Source organism: Drosophila albomicans, chromosome X (assembly GCF_009650485.2).
Source record: "Drosophila albomicans strain 15112-1751.03 chromosome X, ASM965048v2, whole genome shotgun sequence".
Classification (NCBI taxonomy): domain Eukaryota; kingdom Metazoa; phylum Arthropoda; class Insecta; order Diptera; family Drosophilidae; genus Drosophila; species Drosophila albomicans.
The window spans coordinates 29636321-29655069 of NC_047627.2; the positions used below are offsets into that span (position 1 = coordinate 29636321).

The 18749-nt window shown below is 33.5% G+C and overlaps 1 long non-coding RNA gene across 1 annotated transcript in view; it reads left to right on the plus strand.

Moving 5' to 3' along the window:
• The first annotated feature begins 1002 nt into the window (after window positions 1-1002).
• LOC127565177 (uncharacterized) overlaps window positions 1003-18749 on the plus strand; it is a 56155-nt gene continuing 38408 nt past the window's right edge. Inside the window, exon 1 of the long non-coding RNA XR_007954564.1 lies at window positions 1003-1054. This is a non-coding gene — a long non-coding RNA (uncharacterized LOC127565177). The remainder of the gene's footprint in view (window positions 1055-18749) is intronic.

Genomic DNA, 18749 nt, shown 5'->3' on the forward strand with positions numbered 1-18749 from the left:
TACCTTAAATTGCAAAAACAGCGAAATAAATTTCAAACTGGCAGACGACGCACTTCGTCCCGATTCCCCCTTTCCCCTTTTCCCCTTTGCCACCTCTCCTCTTCCTTTTAACAGCTTTCAGCGGTCACGTTTGAAGCGCATTTAGCGTTGCCAGATCGTTTGTAGTTGTTGCATGCAAATGCCTCAATGGGGCGTGTGTCCTCCATAAAAATTGAATGCTGTTCTTGGTAATTAACGCACTCCATACACACAGAGCGAGAGAGAGGGAAAGAGAGAGACGGAAGGGAGGAATCTTTATATATCGATATGGGGACATTTTGTTGTGTGGCTGCTTCGGACCAAGTGGCCATAAGAATAATGACAGCGAGACCCAAAGACTGAACTTGTTGCCACGGGCCGATCTATTTAATTAATTGCTAACAAGTTGAAAATGTTTAAATGGTTTATGACCACAGACAGAGTGCGTTCCTCGTTGCCCATAGAAAGGGAAGAAACTGCGCCTTGACATCGCGCCTTTGGATCCCTTTGCTTTGCATCTCTGTTTTTTTTTCCTCTTTTTTTTTGTAGCCATAAAGACAAATTGTAGGTAGCTTCTCTTGGCCCTTCACCTGCGCTTCGTTGCGACCATAAAGCGACTTTTTCTCCTTCATTTTTTTTTGGGGAGCCCACAAACGTGACGATATTTTATTGGACAGGTCATGGTTGCTGAGAGAAGTCAAGCCAAGTGAAGCGAGAGCTTCATCATTACTGCTCACAAAGGCGCTTAAATAGCAGCTAGGCAACTAAAACTAACTCTGAACTTAATGAAATGCCATAGAATTTTATGACTGGATTCAAATTCTTAAAATAAAAAGCAGCTAGCACTTTTGTTTCTGTAAATTAAATTTCATATTCAATACTAGATTTCAATATAAAAATAAAATATATTTAAGACATTTCGTAAAATGGTTTCAATTTATTTGTTGTCATCTTATTTAGCTACTTTTTCTCCTATATTTTCAGATAAACGTTTTGCTTTCATTCATTTTTAACGAAATTCACGACTTTTGATTATGTAAGTACAATATTTTATTTGAACTTTCACACTAATAATTTTGGTATTTATTTGTGGAAAAGTGTTGCCACAATTTGATTGGACTATGATAAAAAAAATATTGCTACAATTTGACAATTCAAGAAATATTCCAAATAATCAAATAGTAGCAACACTTTTTATATACTATACTTAAAAACATTAAAATCTATTAAGGAAATCCTGTAGTAAATTGTTGAAAAAAACAAACGCTGAACCGCAAAATTATAATTTTTCTTTAGCTAAAAAGGAATTATACCCAACTATTTTTCCATCAAATTCGTCCAATATTACAGATAATTTATATACCCAAATGGCAAAATTTTTAAAGAGAGAATTCGATTTTTCCTAATTTAAAAATTCGAATCTTTGAAATCTTTTCTCTTTCTTTCTATGAATCAATCAAATTTAGTTTTACTTAACACAAATATAATATAATATTATAATATACTAATAAAATATCGATATACTAAATATAACCTTTGGTATATTATTTTGGTATATTTTTGTGCTAACAAATACATTATGATATATTTTTAATGTTATAGTATATCGATAAACTAAATATAACGTTTCTTAGATTATTTTGGTATATTTTCGGTATAATACCGCACTGTTTTGTTTTGTTAAAATGGATGGCAAGCAGTCGAGCAGACTCGACGCTAATTTTCTCACATGTTTTTGGCTTCAATTGAGTTCTTCATCACATTTGCTTTAGTAATTTTTTGCCAAAATTTGTGTACGTTTTATGAGCTGATTAAATCGCATAGTGTGTTGGGGCCCCACAAAAAAAAGTGTGGTCCAAAAGCGCAACGTGATGACAGTTTTGGGCGCATACAAATGGCTGCGAAGTCGACATTGATGTCAACGCGCGATGCAGAGATGCAGATGGAGATCGAGATGGAGATGGAGATCGTGATGATGGCGATGGCGATGGCGATCGTGAGATGGCTGGCAAGATCTTGGTGATCTTGGCGCGCGAAGTAAAATTTATCACAGTTGAGAAATGAGTTGTGAGGCAGCAATTATCATTAAAAGTAACATGACTGCCGTCGCAGCAGCAGAAAAAGAAAAACTGGTACAAACTTTGCCCCCGGAGTGTATGTTTCTCTCTAGAGAGCGACAGTCTCAGCGATCGCAGCGATCTTCAATTGAGATTGAGATCGAAATTGATCTAGCTGCTAATTAATGATTAAATGTTTCTCTTTCTCCCGTTGATCTTATGCAAAACAAATCAGTCAGGGGAAAACAAACAAAGCTAATGAATTTGCGGTTCTGATGGAAGCGTGCACAGCGGGATCAAGGAGCAAGTAGTAAGGATCAAGGATCAAGGATCAAGGATCATGCAGTCAGTAGCGAACACGCGCCGTCGTCAATTTCGCAGAAATTTCGTCTGTTACAATTTCAATTTCTGTAGAAAACAGTTTCAGCTCATCTTTCTTGTATTTCATTTCTTCTTCTGCTTTTTGCCTTTTTGATGTAATTTTTCATGCGCGTATTTTTTTGGTTCTTGTTTTTTTTGTGGTGTTCGATGTGAAGCAGATGCAATTAATCTAAATCCAATTATAAGACAAAGCGAGCCAAAGGAGCATTACACAAAAAAAAACTGAAGGCGAAAAGACTGCTCACAAAATTCTTCTTCGCTCGATCTCCTTGTATATATTTCTTTGGTGATATACAGCGATTAATATTGAAATCAATACGTACTCCCGACGTCTTTTGTTTAATGCTCAACCTCGTGCCTTGATCCCCTCCCCCTCCCTCTTCCTCTCCCTTGGCAGTCCCCTTTTTCTGTGTGTTTCTGTTGCCTTTAGGCGCTTGGCGTATCACATTACTTCTTTACCCAAGTTGCAATCTCTGCTGTTTTCTCTTCTTCTTTTTGGGGCCGCTGCTAACAAGATGCATAAAGTGTCTAAATTGGTGTTGAACCATATTACCATTAACCCTTGACTGCAATGAGAGAGAGAGAGAGAGAGATCTCTCCCTCTTCCCCTCGTCCTCTCTTGCAGTCACGATATTAAAGTTGCAACGAGCTGTGAGAGTAGATTTCTCATCAATGAGCAGCAAAAAGTCGACATAAGTAAAGTGTTATTTGATTAATTGTAAGTTTACATTACATTACATATTATGAAGAAAAGAAAAAATGGGAAATAGTAAATAAATAATTCATCGGGAATTTATCTAGCGAATTAATTCATTCAACAAACGATTTGCTGTTTGGAAATTGACGTTTTATGAATTCAAAGAAAATCTTTTAGATTTGCAAAAAGAATGAATGTATTGCTGTAAATAATTGGTATTATAACTGAGTGAAATGTTTGTAACAGGCAGAAGAAGGCATACTTAATAGGGATATATATATTCTTGATCTAGATCGTCAAGAGTCGAGACCATAATGTCATGTCAGTATAATATTTGGTATATTTTGCACTCTATGGTATATTTTGAATTTAGTACTATATCAATATACCAAATATAAACTGTAGTATATTTTTTACTACATTTAAAATATACCATAGAGTGCAAAATATACCAAATATTATACTGACATGTCACTATGGTCTCGAATTTTGGTATATTTTTCATTCGTTGGTATATATTTTGAATGCAGTATATGCTATATGAATATACCAAATATAGTCTATGGTTTTTTTCATTCTTTGGTATATTTTTAATGTGGTATTTACTATAACAATATATCAAATATATCATTAAGGATATTATAAATTTTGCGGTATATAAATTTTGTTTGCTTTAAACTTAATGCCATACTGTTTTTCTTTTGTTCAAAACGAATAGTGGATATTTCACAGTCGAGTACACTCGACTGTAGCTGTCTCACTTGTTAATACAATAGAGATGCATCAAGTGCATAAATAAATAGACACCTCATTAGGCAATATAATAATAGTAAATTAACTGAAATTTGAAAAGATTTGAATTTTAAAAATGCAATTTCAATTATTAGTAAAAAATTTTAATTCTAAATCATTTCTTAGTCTTTGGCTTGTAAACCAAAAATTCAAAATACATAAATCAGTTAGAAAATGAAAATTAAACTAATAAAAGAAATAAATTATCTCTTTAGAAACATATTAAGATGTTTAATAAAAGAAATGAATCCTCTCTTCAGCCACTGCTAAAGATGCTCGAGTTGTGCCTAAGTAACTGACTTAAGCTGTAGTTCTTTTGGTAATATTAAATTTACTTTTTTAGAAGGCAACTCACAGCTGCACTTTGGAGGGGCGAACAACTTGTCTCTTGGCTCTCTAATTGAGTAAGTAAAGTCATAAGCCATAAGCTGCTAATAAAATAGAGACAAGGGGAGCGAACGTAGAGTGTGATTAGACCACACATCAGAACAGATCTAATATGCTGCAATCGGTGATAAGAAGAGCATCAACTACTCCAAAACGATAAGTATCAAAAAAAATTGAATTGAATTGAATTGAAATCAAAAATCAAGTCTTAAGTCAACACGATTTATGTGACTTAATTCCACCGAAGACTGCAACTTGAAAGTGAAATGCATGCGGGGAGAAAAAGTATTTTTATTTTTTTTGGAGTATGTGTCCCGCATGATTCGATGCGCGCAGGACACGAGAAAGGATTAAAGACAGCGCCCACGCGAACAATGGAGATGGGTATTAAATATGAAAAATCGATGGAGAGTCAAGGATAAAGTCGAAATGAAATTTATGACTTATTTAACGCATCAAGAATCTCCTACTAGATACTTTTCTTCTAGTCCCTATGACAATGCATTTTCTCTACGTTTGTGTGTGTGTGTGTTTTTGTTCGGAGGGTTGCCGCGATCCTTGCGGTCGTTAATAGCGCATTAATTTCCCAACACAAAATGAGCGAGAACGAGAGAAATAGAGATAGTTAAAAATACTTTTTAGCTTCATTGTATTTGCTCGTTATGATTGTTATTATTATTCCTTCATTCCTTCCTTATCTCGAGCTAAGAAAAAAAGGACCTGAAAACTGAGCTCACGTTATCCTGCAGCGTCGTTTTAATAATTTCATATTTCATTCTCGACTCGACGGGGTTTTTTTTTTATGTTTGGTCATCGCAGTTTGTGGAAATTTACACCGTTTATCAACAGCTCTGATCTTTATTATACGATGTAACTATCCACTTCTTCCCCATCGCATTTGAACTAGACTCATTTTCAACTCGATGAAAAAGTCTTTAAAGTGCTGGAACGTGTCGTTGCCTTTAATTGCCATTTAAGCGATCTAATGAGTCGATATCCTCACAGCCACTTGACACTTTGCACTAAGCAGGCAAAAAGCTAGGAATCTACTTAAAAGATTGTAGTGTAGTGAAGCGGTCCAAAAATATAAATTTATTTATATAAGAAAAGAATGAATGTAATGTAAACAATTGTTAAAAGAAAAACATAAAAAAGAAATATATAATTAAATTTTACAACTATGAATAAGTATAATAACATATATATAGTACATTAATATACTAAATATTTGGTATACTAATATACTATACTATGTAATAAACACTAAATATTTAGTATAAATTATTTTATTATACTAAATATTTAGGATTTAGTATATCAGTATATTTACCCAGTACATTATAGTATATTAAAAATATTCAATATAATAAAAAATCATATACTAAAATATTCAGTATATTAAAATACCACATACTAAAATTTTAGTATATTAAAATACTATATTCTAAATATTTGTTAACAATCGAAATTCAACTTAATGATAGTAAACATATATGTATATAGTATATTAATATACTTAATATTTGGTATATATACTAATATACTTTACTATGTAATAAACACTAAATATTTAGTATGTATTATTTTATTATACTAAATATATTATTATACTAAATATTTAGGATTTAGTATATCAGTATATTTACACAGTACATTTTAGTATATTATAAGATTATATATTAAAAATAGTCAATATAATAGAATATTATATACTAAAATATTCAGTATATTAAAATATCACATACTAAAAATGTAGTATATTAAAATACTATATACTAAATTTTTGTAAACAATCGCAATTCATCCCAATGATAGTGAAAATGCATTTAGGCCAACAAAAAAAAGTTAAGGGAAGTTGCCGGAAGTGAAGAAAGTTGAGCGACAGAGCGAAGCTGTGAATTACCCAAAGGCAATGTGGATGAGCCCCTCTTTGAAAGCATTTAGGCTGAAAGCAAGTTTTTTATTTGCAACCCTAAGACAATATTGCTCGAGTCCGTATCTCTCTCTTTCTTTTTCAGTCTCTCTATCTCGCTCTGTGGCTGCTTTTGACGCGTGTTAACTTTCACTGAACTGGAACGGGGGAAGCGTGTCTTGTGTCTTGAGTCTTGTGTCTTGGCTGCTGCTATTTGCGTGCAAGTCTGCTATTTTTTGAATGGCAACAAGCGAGATCGTTGATTGACTCGACACGACGCGTGACGAACCGAAAAAAGGGCATCCAAAAGGGGGGGAAAAGACGGTGGCAATTACTTGTGACTGTGGCGTGTGGTTGAATTCTGAGCAAAGTGTTGATAACTTTATTTCAACGGGGGAAGATTGCAAAACGAACTCGAAACGGAACTGGCTAGTTAAAATGTTATTAAGCTGTTCGAGATCAGCTCTGAGTGGACCTCACAGCAGCACAGAGCAGAGAGCGCTAAACTAATTTTAATAAGACTTGATTAAAATGCAATTTTGCGAAACGAAAACTTATCAATTGTGAGCCAAAAGACGCAACACGCACCGAACAGTTGCGACAGCTGCCTCAGACCAGACAAGACATGACTTTGGGATCAAGTTGCAAACTGAAGGATGAAGATTGGATGGCTGGATGGAATCTCTCTGTTAAATAAAGTCATTAAATTCAAATCAAAATTATGCCAGCAATTTTCGTGATTTTTGGGTGGCCTGATGAATTCAATTACCAGAGAAGAGGAGATAAAAAAATTGCAAAATTAAATGTAAATAATACAGAAGAGAGAGAGAGAGAGAAGAGAAGAAATTCAATATGTGCATCTGTGTAAAGTGAAACCTTTGCGTTTGACCTTTGATTAGCCACGGGCTACTGTGCAACGAATGTTTTGCTGACTGCTGCAGCTGCTTCTACAGATGTCAACTCAACTTGACCTTGCCAACCAGAACGAAATTTTGCCACTGACCAACTGGCCAGATTTTCATGGCTCGTCTAAATATTTACACACAAACAACAAAATGTATAAAGGTGAATCTAAGGAAATGTGAAATTAATTTGACTACAGTCCACAAAAAGCATCACAATTGTCACAGCCATCAGTTGCGCTGCAAGGCGCCTCCTTCTCCTCTGAACAGCAGACGGCAGACTTTGTATAGGAAACGCATTCAAAACTCATTTGAATGCACTCAGCAGTCGAAGCAGCAGCAGAAGAGGAGCGACATTATGTAAGCAACTCTTTGCCCCACTCACTGGCTGCTGCCTCCCCACAACATAAGATGCATTTGTGAATGAAAATTTCGCACGCTTAAAACACGCTTCAAGCTGCAAAAGCTTGAACTGACTGAAAGCCAAGTTGTTGTGGCAAGGTTGGAGAGAGGAAGAGGAGAAGGAGAAGGGGAGTGAAGCACTGCACCTGATAATTGACAAAACCTGACAGCATCGGGGATACTGTGTATTTTTTTGTATGCACGCTAACCAGAGGGTAGAAGGGTATTATAAGTTTGTGGAAATGTTTGTAACAGGAAGAAGGACGTATTTCCAACCTTATAAAGTATATATATTTTTGATCTACGTCAACAGCTGAGACGATATAGCCAAGTCTATTATATTATGTACTGTATAGTACATTTTAAATGTAATAGTATATGTTCAGTATACTTGAAAAGTAATAGTATATCGATATACCGAATATTCATTCATTTTTTGTTTTGGTTGAAAATCTGGTATATTTTGTATTTCATGGTATATTTTGAATGTTGACAATCTGGTATATTTTGCACTCTATGGTACATTTAGAATGTAGAATGTATCAATATACCATATACAGCATATGGTATATTTTTAGTATTTTTGGTAATTTATTTCGGTATATTTCGAGAATAATGAATAGTAATATATCAATATAGTTTATATAGCCGTCGATATATTTTAGTATTTTTGCGGTATATTAATTCAGTATGTTTTAAGATTACTACCCCACTTTTGCTTTATTTAAAATGCTTACCGGGTATCTCACAGTCAAACACACTCGACAGCAGCTTTCTTACTTGTCTTTTGTTTGTACCATCTTTATGTGCTTGCTTGCTTGGCCCAAAACCCGTACGGGAAGTGGGCAAGTCAGAGGCATTAAAAGAGGCTGCGAGCGAGCAAAGAGAAGTCTTCAAGACTTCAAGAAGCAACAACAAAAATATAAATATAAATAAAAAACTGGAATGAAAATGCAAGTAGTAACAACGCTTCTTCTGCCAGCACACTTTGTATACACTTTATTGTGACTTTATTCTTTTTTACATGGGAAGTGTATAAAAGAAATTTTTGAATAAACAAGAAAATACAATTTTACATTATAAAAAAATGTACAAATTTTCATAATCGAATTTTGGAATATTTTCGATATTTCAATAAAGTTTCTTTTCTTGCTATCAAATATAAGGAAACTTTTTATTTAATTAAGGAAAAATTCATTTTTAAATTATAAATAAAAAATATATACTTTTTGTAAACGCATTTCGAATATTTTGCGTTTATTAGATGATTCTGTTGATAATTTTTAAAGTATGTATGTTTATCAGTTTCGAATATTATATTTTTGTATTCTTACTAAGTTTGGTTGTTATTGCTATAAAGTATGTCAAACTTGTGCTTATGAAAATTATGAATATATGCCACTTTTTGTGTCTTTATCCATTTAATTACAACGGAATTACTTACAACAGCTTCTATTAATAATATATTAAAAACCACAAACAAAGGTACAGTCGCTACAAAATATACCAATAATTTTATTTGATTGATTCTACTACATTCAAAATGAGAGTAATATAGAGTAATAAAATATGTCAGATTGTCAACTCAGACACCAAAGGAACTAAGACACTTAGTATAGATTTATGTATTCCATACTACATTTTATGTTTATGAAATTTGTCTTTAATCTCTGTCTTATAATAGAGAAATAAATTTGTTCTATATAGTATTTATATATACTTGTAGTATAGTTTAGAATGCACAATGGATGTTAGTTACCCAGTTTGTTGTGTAGAGCAGCGAGAGTTGATTTCATTTGACAGTTTATCGCTGAGGTTTTTGCGGTTACACACAGTCGCTGATTGCTTTGAGATGATGGAATATGGAATGTTGTGGCAGAGGATCTTAAGTGCGTAAGAGTTGCATTTGCAGTTGGAGTTAGGGTTAGGAAATAGAAACAGAGAGACACAGACTGAGAGGTGAATAGAATAGAGGTTATTCCTGGAATGAGCAATTGACATATCGTTTTTTGTGGATCTTTCTGCGTTTCCAAAATATATTTGCAGGCACTCAACAAGTGTTGCTTTTGGCTGGTGGCTGATCAAAGGATACATTTACGTATATTGTTGCATGGTTATCAAATCAAATATAGACATAGGAGAGGGCACTTCAAAAAGGAAACCAAAAAAAAAAAAAAACTGAAAACTGTTTGGTCATCATCGACGCATGGCGCAATCCTTTTTGTTTTCCTTGTTGGCTGAACAAAGAGAGGCACAAAAGGATTACAAGCGCCAATATCGCAGGCGATAAACTCTTGAACTCTCATATATTTTTTTGTTGTTTTTTTTGTTTTTGTTTTTTTTTTTGGGGTGCAAAAACGCGCAGTGCGCGTGGCTTATGCGTTGCATCCTGCGCCAACGGGTAATTACACCACATGATTTATGATCGGAGGCAGCAGAAGGCCCGAAAAAAAAAACTTTACTGAGAGCGAGGTTGCGGCAACGTGCAACTTGCAACTTGCAGCGTGCCCCGCCGGACAACAATAACAACAACAATCGATCGATCAGTTCAGCTCTGTCCGCCCATTTTGGCCCCTTTGGGGCAAGCCCAAGCAAGTGGAGCTCAGTCGGCAATAACAACTGCAAATATTCGCATTAAACGCATGGCTAAACAAATCAAGCACAAAGATACCCTGTAAAGAAAATAACTATTAAATGCTCTAATCTGAATCTTAATTATCGCATTAATATATTGCTTGCTAACTTGTTTCATTTCTACTTTTCTATAAATTGGTTTGCAGACTGGAATATTGAATTCGTTATTAGTTAGTTGAACATATAATATAAAGTTATAGTTTCTTTTAGTATGCTAAGTTAACTTTATTCCTTTCCATACAAATAAAATATACAAAATTTCATACAAGAATATGATCTTAAATCTTATGAAGTATCTAAAGAGTTTCAAACTATCTTTTGAATTGTATATTGAAAATTCAAGTTTGCTGATTTACTTACTATCATTGCAATATCTTTTCATATCAGTCAAAATGGTTGTTTCACATTTTCAAATGTCTCATCATAATCATGTAACTTGGTTGCAAAGCTAAAAAGATGATTTATCGAAAAATGATAACATATGATAATAAAAAATACAAGAAATATATTATTCTTACTTAAATTTTTTACATTATTGAGTTATTTAAAAGGTTGAAACTAACTTCGAAATAAATAGCAGAGAAAATTATTTGATTGACAATAAAAGCAGTTTTGTAATGTTATTTTGGAATCATTAAAAGACTATAAAATCGACTTAATTTGATGAATCCATTATTCCCAAAGTATTTCAAATCCATACATTAAAAAATACAAAAATATACCGAAAGTTGTATTCGGTATATTGATATTCTATTACATTACAAAACTATAAAATTTGTATTCGGTATATTGATATTCTATCACATTACAAAACTATAAAATTAATTTAATTTGATAAATCTTTTATTATGCGGTATTATTCTCAAAATATACCACATCAATATGCTGAAAAAATACTAAAATGTGCAAACGGTCGTATTTTGGTATATTGATGTATTATTTTATGGTCAGTGTGGTATTATTTCAAAAATATACCAAGACAATATTATATTATAATATACTATATACATTACCATACAGTATTGTTAACCAAAGCAATTATGTCGAAATGCATTCATCATGTTTAAGCGATTTGTGTGAAAAATATTATGTTTTTACCTTAGCAAAGATAATAATAAGATAAAGAAAACTGATTTTATTATTGACAAGTTAATAACAATCATAGCAAATAAAAGCAATATACAAAAAAGTGCTTAATTTAGCTAAGAAGATCAGTTGATGTAAGTTATTTTAACTCAGTTGCTCAAAATAATAGTTGAACTGTAAGCAGAAAGATTTAGCACTTGACAATTGAAACTCCTTCGATCCACATTCGCAAAAGCTACAGGGTATAACAAACAAAAAAACAGCAAACAACAACAACGATGTCGAGATGCGTTGCAGATGCGTCTTGGTGATTTTTATGCAAATGCAACAGTTGCTGCTGCCCCATGCTGCCCCGTTCTCCGCCCCCCTCCCCCTCCGCTGCTGCACCCACACAGCACAACAAGCGACAGACAACACTGAGAGTGTGTTGAGAGAGTGTTTGACAAACTTGCAACAGCGTCACCGCCACCGCAGATTGATGACACAAGGGCAGAAGACAGAAGAAGGACAGACAAGGAGAGGAAGATGAGCTGAGAGGGGGGAGCTGGGGAGGGGACGGTTACGGGGAGACAACTTCAAAACTATTTGCCGCGATGCGATATTAATTTTTCGCCTTACTTCACATTTATGAGCAAAATCCATATAATCCATCAAAGAACATCTCAGACGTTTCGTGTACGTGTTTCGGAATTTCAATGTGAGATATTGCCGCACAGCAAGTGCGAGCAAGTGAGACAGAGAGAGATAGAGAGAGAGAGAGAGAGGGAGACAGAGGAAGAGAGATAGACGTCAGCCTTAGGAGCGCTTTGCTACGTGCCCCAGCTCAGTGAGATTGCAACAAGAGAAACGGCAAGAGAATGCGGCATCTGCAACTCGCAACTCGCAACTCGCAACTGGACACTGGGGCACGTGTGAGCCAATGTCAAACATCATCGCAGCGACGATCGTTGCCTTTTTCGCTTCGTAGTAGAATCGTAGTAATTTCAAGTGTCAAGTAATTAGATGATAGTATATTGTTACTACTTTTAAAGGTGTATAATTAGTACGTAGTAAATAGTATAAATAGGTGTCTAAGAGTACGAAATATGCCAGCCCAAACAACAAAATATACCGTATTTCATATTTGGTATATTGATATACTATTACGTATACATATTACATTACAAATATATCTAAACCATAGAGTAAGCAATATACGAAATTGTCAATAAAATGTATTAAAATATACCGAATGACATATTTAGTATATGCAAGTAGTATACTACATTTAAAGTATACCATAAATATTCCAAATTACCAAACTAGGCAACTAAAACATACCGAATGTCACATTTGGTATATACCATAAATATACCGAATTACCAAAAAGACAACTAAAATATACCGAAGACCATTTTTATGGTCTTTATTAATATACTGTTACATTCCAAATATACCATTGCGAAGGAAAGATAGCAAATTGTCAGTCAACGAATCTAAAATATACCGAATGTCATATTTGGTATATGCTTATAGTATACTATATTTAAAGTATACCATAGATATACCACAAATATACCGAATTACTAAAAATGCAACTAAAATATACCGTAGGTCGTATTTTGTATATTAATATACTGCTAAATCCGAAATATACCAGAGTGGGAAATGTAGCACATTAAAAATCTAAGCAACTAAAATATACCGAAGGTCGTATTTGGTATATTTATATACTATTATTATATATTATATACATATAAAATATACATTATTATACATATTACATTACATAAATATTTCATAGAGTATGAAATATACTAAATTGCCCATCAGGGTATCTAAAATATACCAGATGCCATATTTTGTGTATGCACATGGTATACTGTATTTAAAATATGCCATGAATATACCATAAATATACCAACTTATCAAAAGATAACTGAAATATACTAATGACACTTTTTATGGCCTTTATTAATTTATTATATATGTGAAATATAACAAATACTCAATCAAAGCAACTAGAATATACCAAAGTATATTCTCTTGTATTCAAAATATACCATAGAAATATACCAACTTATCAAAAGACAACTGAAATATACTAAAGACAATTTGTATGGCCTGTATTAATATACTATATATAAGAAATGTTATGAAATATAGCAAATAATCATCCAAGGCAACTAGAATATACCGAAAGTCATATTTGGTATATTTATGTATATACTTATATTATATTCAAAATATACCATAGAAATATACCAACTTGTCAACCAAAGCAACTAATCCGTTTCTTACCAAACAAAAGTATTTTTTAAATAACATTTACATTTTTGACGTTGATCTAGAATATACTTACATTAGTATTTACTTCATGGCTTCAGATGCCTTCTTCTGTCTGTCTACACACACATTTCCTGCAGGTACAAAGCTGTAATACCCTGGTGTAAAAATAATAAAGAAAAAAATGAGGTAAATGAGCGAGGAAAAAGTGGGAAGTCTGCTGGCCACTTGACACGCTGCTGTTATTGCAACGTGTGTTGCACTCTGCCACGCCCAGTAGCAAGTGCAATTGTTTGTGTTGACAGCCCACACAGAGCATTAGATAAGATCTCTTGCCTCTTGCCTCGATCTCTGTACTCGAGAGATGTGCAAAAACAAATAAATAGTAAGCAAAATATAAGTTTTTAATTGAGGCAACACTCTGTTGGTGGTCAAAGTAGCAAGAGAAGTTTGTTTTCGTCGTTGATCTCTAATAATTGAGGCGCGTCTTGAGTCCTAATAATGTCAGTGTTTGTTTAACAGCAATTCATAGCACTTGGTGTGTGGTATATTTCTTAAACTATGTTTGGAAACTGGAACTGAAATAATCTTTCCGAGTTGCATATCGGGAAGTCTATTGATGTAAGGAAACATATGAAATACAATATATAATAATATTTATTAAATCAAATATGACATACTAAAAAATACTAAATACTAAAATGATAAAAAAAAATTAGTCCCGTAATAAAATCCGAAACTATTTCTGTCATTTTTTATATGCTGGATTCTTTTGCTATTTACACACAGAAAAAAAAATGATAAAGTCAAGAAAAAAAAAAATTTTCAATTAAGATTGTTAGTATGTCAAAATTAAACCAAGTAGGTTTATTCTTTAATGATGATTGAAAATCTACAAAAATTCTATATTGCCCAATCATAAAATGCAAGGCTTTAATCTTACTCTCTTCTTCTACTTCTAATTTTAAAGGGAATTCCAACATTTCAAGACACAGGAACAAAAATGTTTTGTTTTTCTAAGATCAAACAAATTTTAAAACAAGGTTTGCAATGTTTTCTTTAATACAGAATAAAAGTCTAGAATAAAGATTTTAATTTTAAAATAAGATGTTTTTAATCTTAGTCTTGATTGAAGAGTGAAGACTTTAAAATCCTGTTTCAAGATTGTCTTCTTTAAGATCGAAAAAATATTAAATCAATCTAGATTTGTTCTCTCTGTGCATTAATTTGAAAAACACTTTAATTTTTCGTTTTAATAACGAATATTGCTCTAAGATTCCGCTGATTAAAGTGCGTGTTAAATGAGCTGAATATCTAATTCCACAGATATTAAGACTCTGCCCTTCACCCACGAATTTGCCTCCAGATTAGTGTTGGCAAAATAAGAATAGCTTAGCATTAGCACCAACGATGATTTCGTCATCGTTAAGAAGGTGTAATTTTTGCCACCTAAATTTTACAAGCGCAGGTAGAATGCAACCAAAAACCCCTTCTAGAACAAGGGACTAGAGACAGGTCGAGGTTAAGGTCTAGGCGCAGGCACAGGAACAGAAAATAGAGAACAGAAAGGAAAGGGAAGGAAAGAAATATGGAAAGACAGCCACCCCGCGGGCAGGTGTAATATTAAGCGCCCTAAACAGGTCACAGATTTTACAGTTTTTCAGTCAGGGTCAAGCGCAGGATCAAGCGGAAATTTCGATGTCTATGTGCATGTTTTTTGAGGATTTGAGGACTTGGGATTTTCCGTGACATCAATTGTAAAGTCAGGGTCAAGGCGCAGGGGTAATAAAAGCTAAAAATGCAGCTCTCGGAATTTCCCGAATGTCATAAAAGCGTTTTGAATGGTGAGCAGAGAGAGAGAGAGAGGGAGGAGAAATAACTGCCAGAGAGCGAGGGAGAGACAGCAGAGAGGGAGAGGGAGAGAGAAAGAGCCAGAGCTAAGCGCCGGCGCAGAGCTGAGCGTCGAAAAGTTATCACATTGCGTATGTAACTACATTTATCACAATCTAATATGACAACTCGAATAACTTTTGCCTTTTGCCTGACTGCGGCTTGAATCTTGAATCTTGAAGCGACTTGGCGTCTTGAGACTTGGCGTCGTTCGTTCGCTGTGACTGTGTGTCGCATTTGGGGTCTTTCGCTAATTGGGAACACATATCTTGTGGCTGCAGCGCCAGCAGATGATGTACGTGCAACATGTTGGCGATTTATGCATCCTCTGCACAATGAAGATATCAGAGCTGCTTCTCTCGAGTTGTCTTCTTGCTTTGTGCACTTGTGCAAATAGTTGGCGACTATCAAAATTGCACAGCAATCAGCGATAGAGAAGGACAGAAGAAGAGTGACGAAGACGAAGAGAGAGAGAACGTTTGGTCAGCGCATCAATAATTCATAACGCTAATTAATAACGCCCCGTTCAAATGTTGCGTGCGAGATGAAAGCAAAAAATGCCGCCTTATGCACATAACAGGATAATGAACTCGACCTGGGGCCAGTTAAAGTCAGGCTCGAGTCTCTTGTGCCTTATTGAAATTCAAATAAACCAAACGCAACAACAACATTTTGATTGCGAGTTCTTTTTTGGGAGGTTGCCTTAGGTGTAAAAATAAATGTTTCAAGTAACAACTTCTTAAAGAGCTGAATTATGAGATTCGCCCGCGCCCTCTAAAATAAAGTCTGTGTTTCTCTTGCTTCCATCAATCTGCGTATCCTTAGAGAGAGAGAGAGAGTCCACTAAAAGGCAGCCCTATAATTTGTACAAATTTGTTTCGACTGATTGATGCGATGGCGGCGCGTTTTTAGTCTCTGCGCCACACAAAGTTGTACCCACGCCAAAAAGTGAAGTAAAAAAGAACAATCCTGAAGAGGAATCTATTAAAAAAAACTAAAGACAAGAACCAAAAAGCAGCTGTTAAATCCTTAAGCTGAACAATACGCACTCCTTTCTTTCACTGTTTATCAAATGCTCATTTTCTCGTTTCTCGAGGTGAAAGTTCTTCCGGCGCTGTCATTTTCCCATTCTTTCTTTTTTTTTAATCCTTGCCTACTATTTGCAGTAGTTTGTTGCTCCCCTCCTCTAAACAATTGCATTGAGTTGTCAAGTGTCAGCGTTGACATTGGGAATTGAATAGAATAGAAGAGAAAGCGTGAGGGAGTTCTTACACTTTTCCTTTTTTGGAGCACACGACCCCGAGACCAAGCGACCTAAATCTCGAAGATCGGACAATGCATTCTCAACTCGAAAAAAAACACCTTTTGTTCACATGCTCTTTAATGTGTCAAAATATAGTCTAGCGTCTTTATCCTTTTATTTTATTTGTAATGCTAAATGATTTATTATAAACTCTGAGCTCTCAGCTCTCAACTCTGAGTGTCGCTCGATGCGTGGGAGAGTTGAATGAAAAGGATTCTGTTTGTTATTTTTTTGGTTACTACGGCTGAAAACCAAAGAACCGGAAAATACAAGCGACAGTTTATTCAAACTGACTCTGAGTATTAAACAACATAAGAAGATTACAATTTTAACAACATTTTCATAATTTGCAAGTATATTTAGCATTGATAGCTTGCAACATAAATTTTGAAAAGTGAGTTTAAATATTTCCGAATTTACAAAACTTATCATATTTAGAAGTAGTTTTAATCTTGGCAAAATATTCATAACTTGCAAGAATGCCTCAAACAAACTCTTTTTCAAAATTGAATAGAGAAAGAAAACCATTTTAATAATTTCCAATAAATGTAATATTTCTAAATTTACAACATTTGTGTTTAACATATTTAGAAGTAGTTTCAATCCTAACAAAGTATTCATAATTTGCAAATATATTTAACAAATTTGAATATTAACACATTTGAATATTAAGAGGAAACCATTTAAATAATTTTCAATAAATGAAATATTTGTAAATTTACAAAACTTAACATATTTAGAAGCAAAATATTCATAATTTAAAAATATACTTAATAATAGCTTTTTTCGAATTGTTATTTTAATATTGAGAGCAAACCATTGAAATCATTTTTAATAAATTAAATGTTTCTAAATTTATAAAATTTGCCTTTAATAAGTTTAGAAGTTGTTTTGCTCTTGATTCATATTTGACAAACTTTTTATCAAATAAATTCGGAATATCTACAGAAACATTGAATGCTTGTTATGAAATTAAATAATTTGTTAAGTATTGGAAGCATTCAATATCTTAAATATATTTTTTTTTATTAAACGGTTCAATTCCTTAGAATCAGTTAATTAATAAGTTAAATTGCATTTAGTACTAAATTAGTTCTAAGATTCTCAGATAAAATATAGTAAAATAAATTTGATTTGCAATTTCGATATTTTAAATATTTTTTTTATTATCCCAAATGTCTTAAAGTATTAGTGTGATCATATTTTTTATTCAACCTCAACAATTTCTTAAAGTTTCGGGTCAAATAATTCTGTATAAATTTCATTCACCATCATTAAATTCCTTTGACTTGAGTACAATTTTAGAAGATTTCTAGATTCGATTTTGTTTTTTCTTTTGTGTTTTCTCATACAAAAGTATTTCATAAATAAATTTTGCAATATTTCGCAACCAAATTTTCAGGAAACTATCGGGTTTAATAATCGACCAACATTAATAACAATAGAAATATTTATGTATTTGTTGAAACAAATCGAAAATCATTTAATCTAACACTTAATTTTTATATATAACTAAGTTGATTATAATACTGTATTTATGAAAAGGTTTTTATTTTTATTATTTTTCAAAATGCGGTAGACTTCGACTGATCGAATTTCCTTGATTAAACGTTGTTGATTTTGTTATTGTTGTTGTTGTTGTTGTAGACGCCTATTTCCGTTTTGCGAAATGTTAGAATTCAGTTGAATTAGCATATCTCAAAAAGTGTATTTGAATTGTTGTTGCTTAGCGATAAGGTTTCCCGCTAACTCCCGCGCTCTCTCTCTCTTTCTGTCTCTCTCTCTCTCTTTTTCTGCCTGTCGTTCTCTCTCACTCTCTTCTACAATTGCAGTGCACTTAGCACGCGTCCAAAGCGAGGGGAAATTACTTTTATCAGCTTTGATGGAACCTATCTTCTACCTGCGCTTTTTCAACAACTAATTTACATTTATTTGCCCCGTTTTTCTTCCCTCTTTTTCCACCACGTGCCTCGCGCTTTTAGTTTAGTTTTTCCCTCTACCGAGAAACCCTTTTAATCCCCTC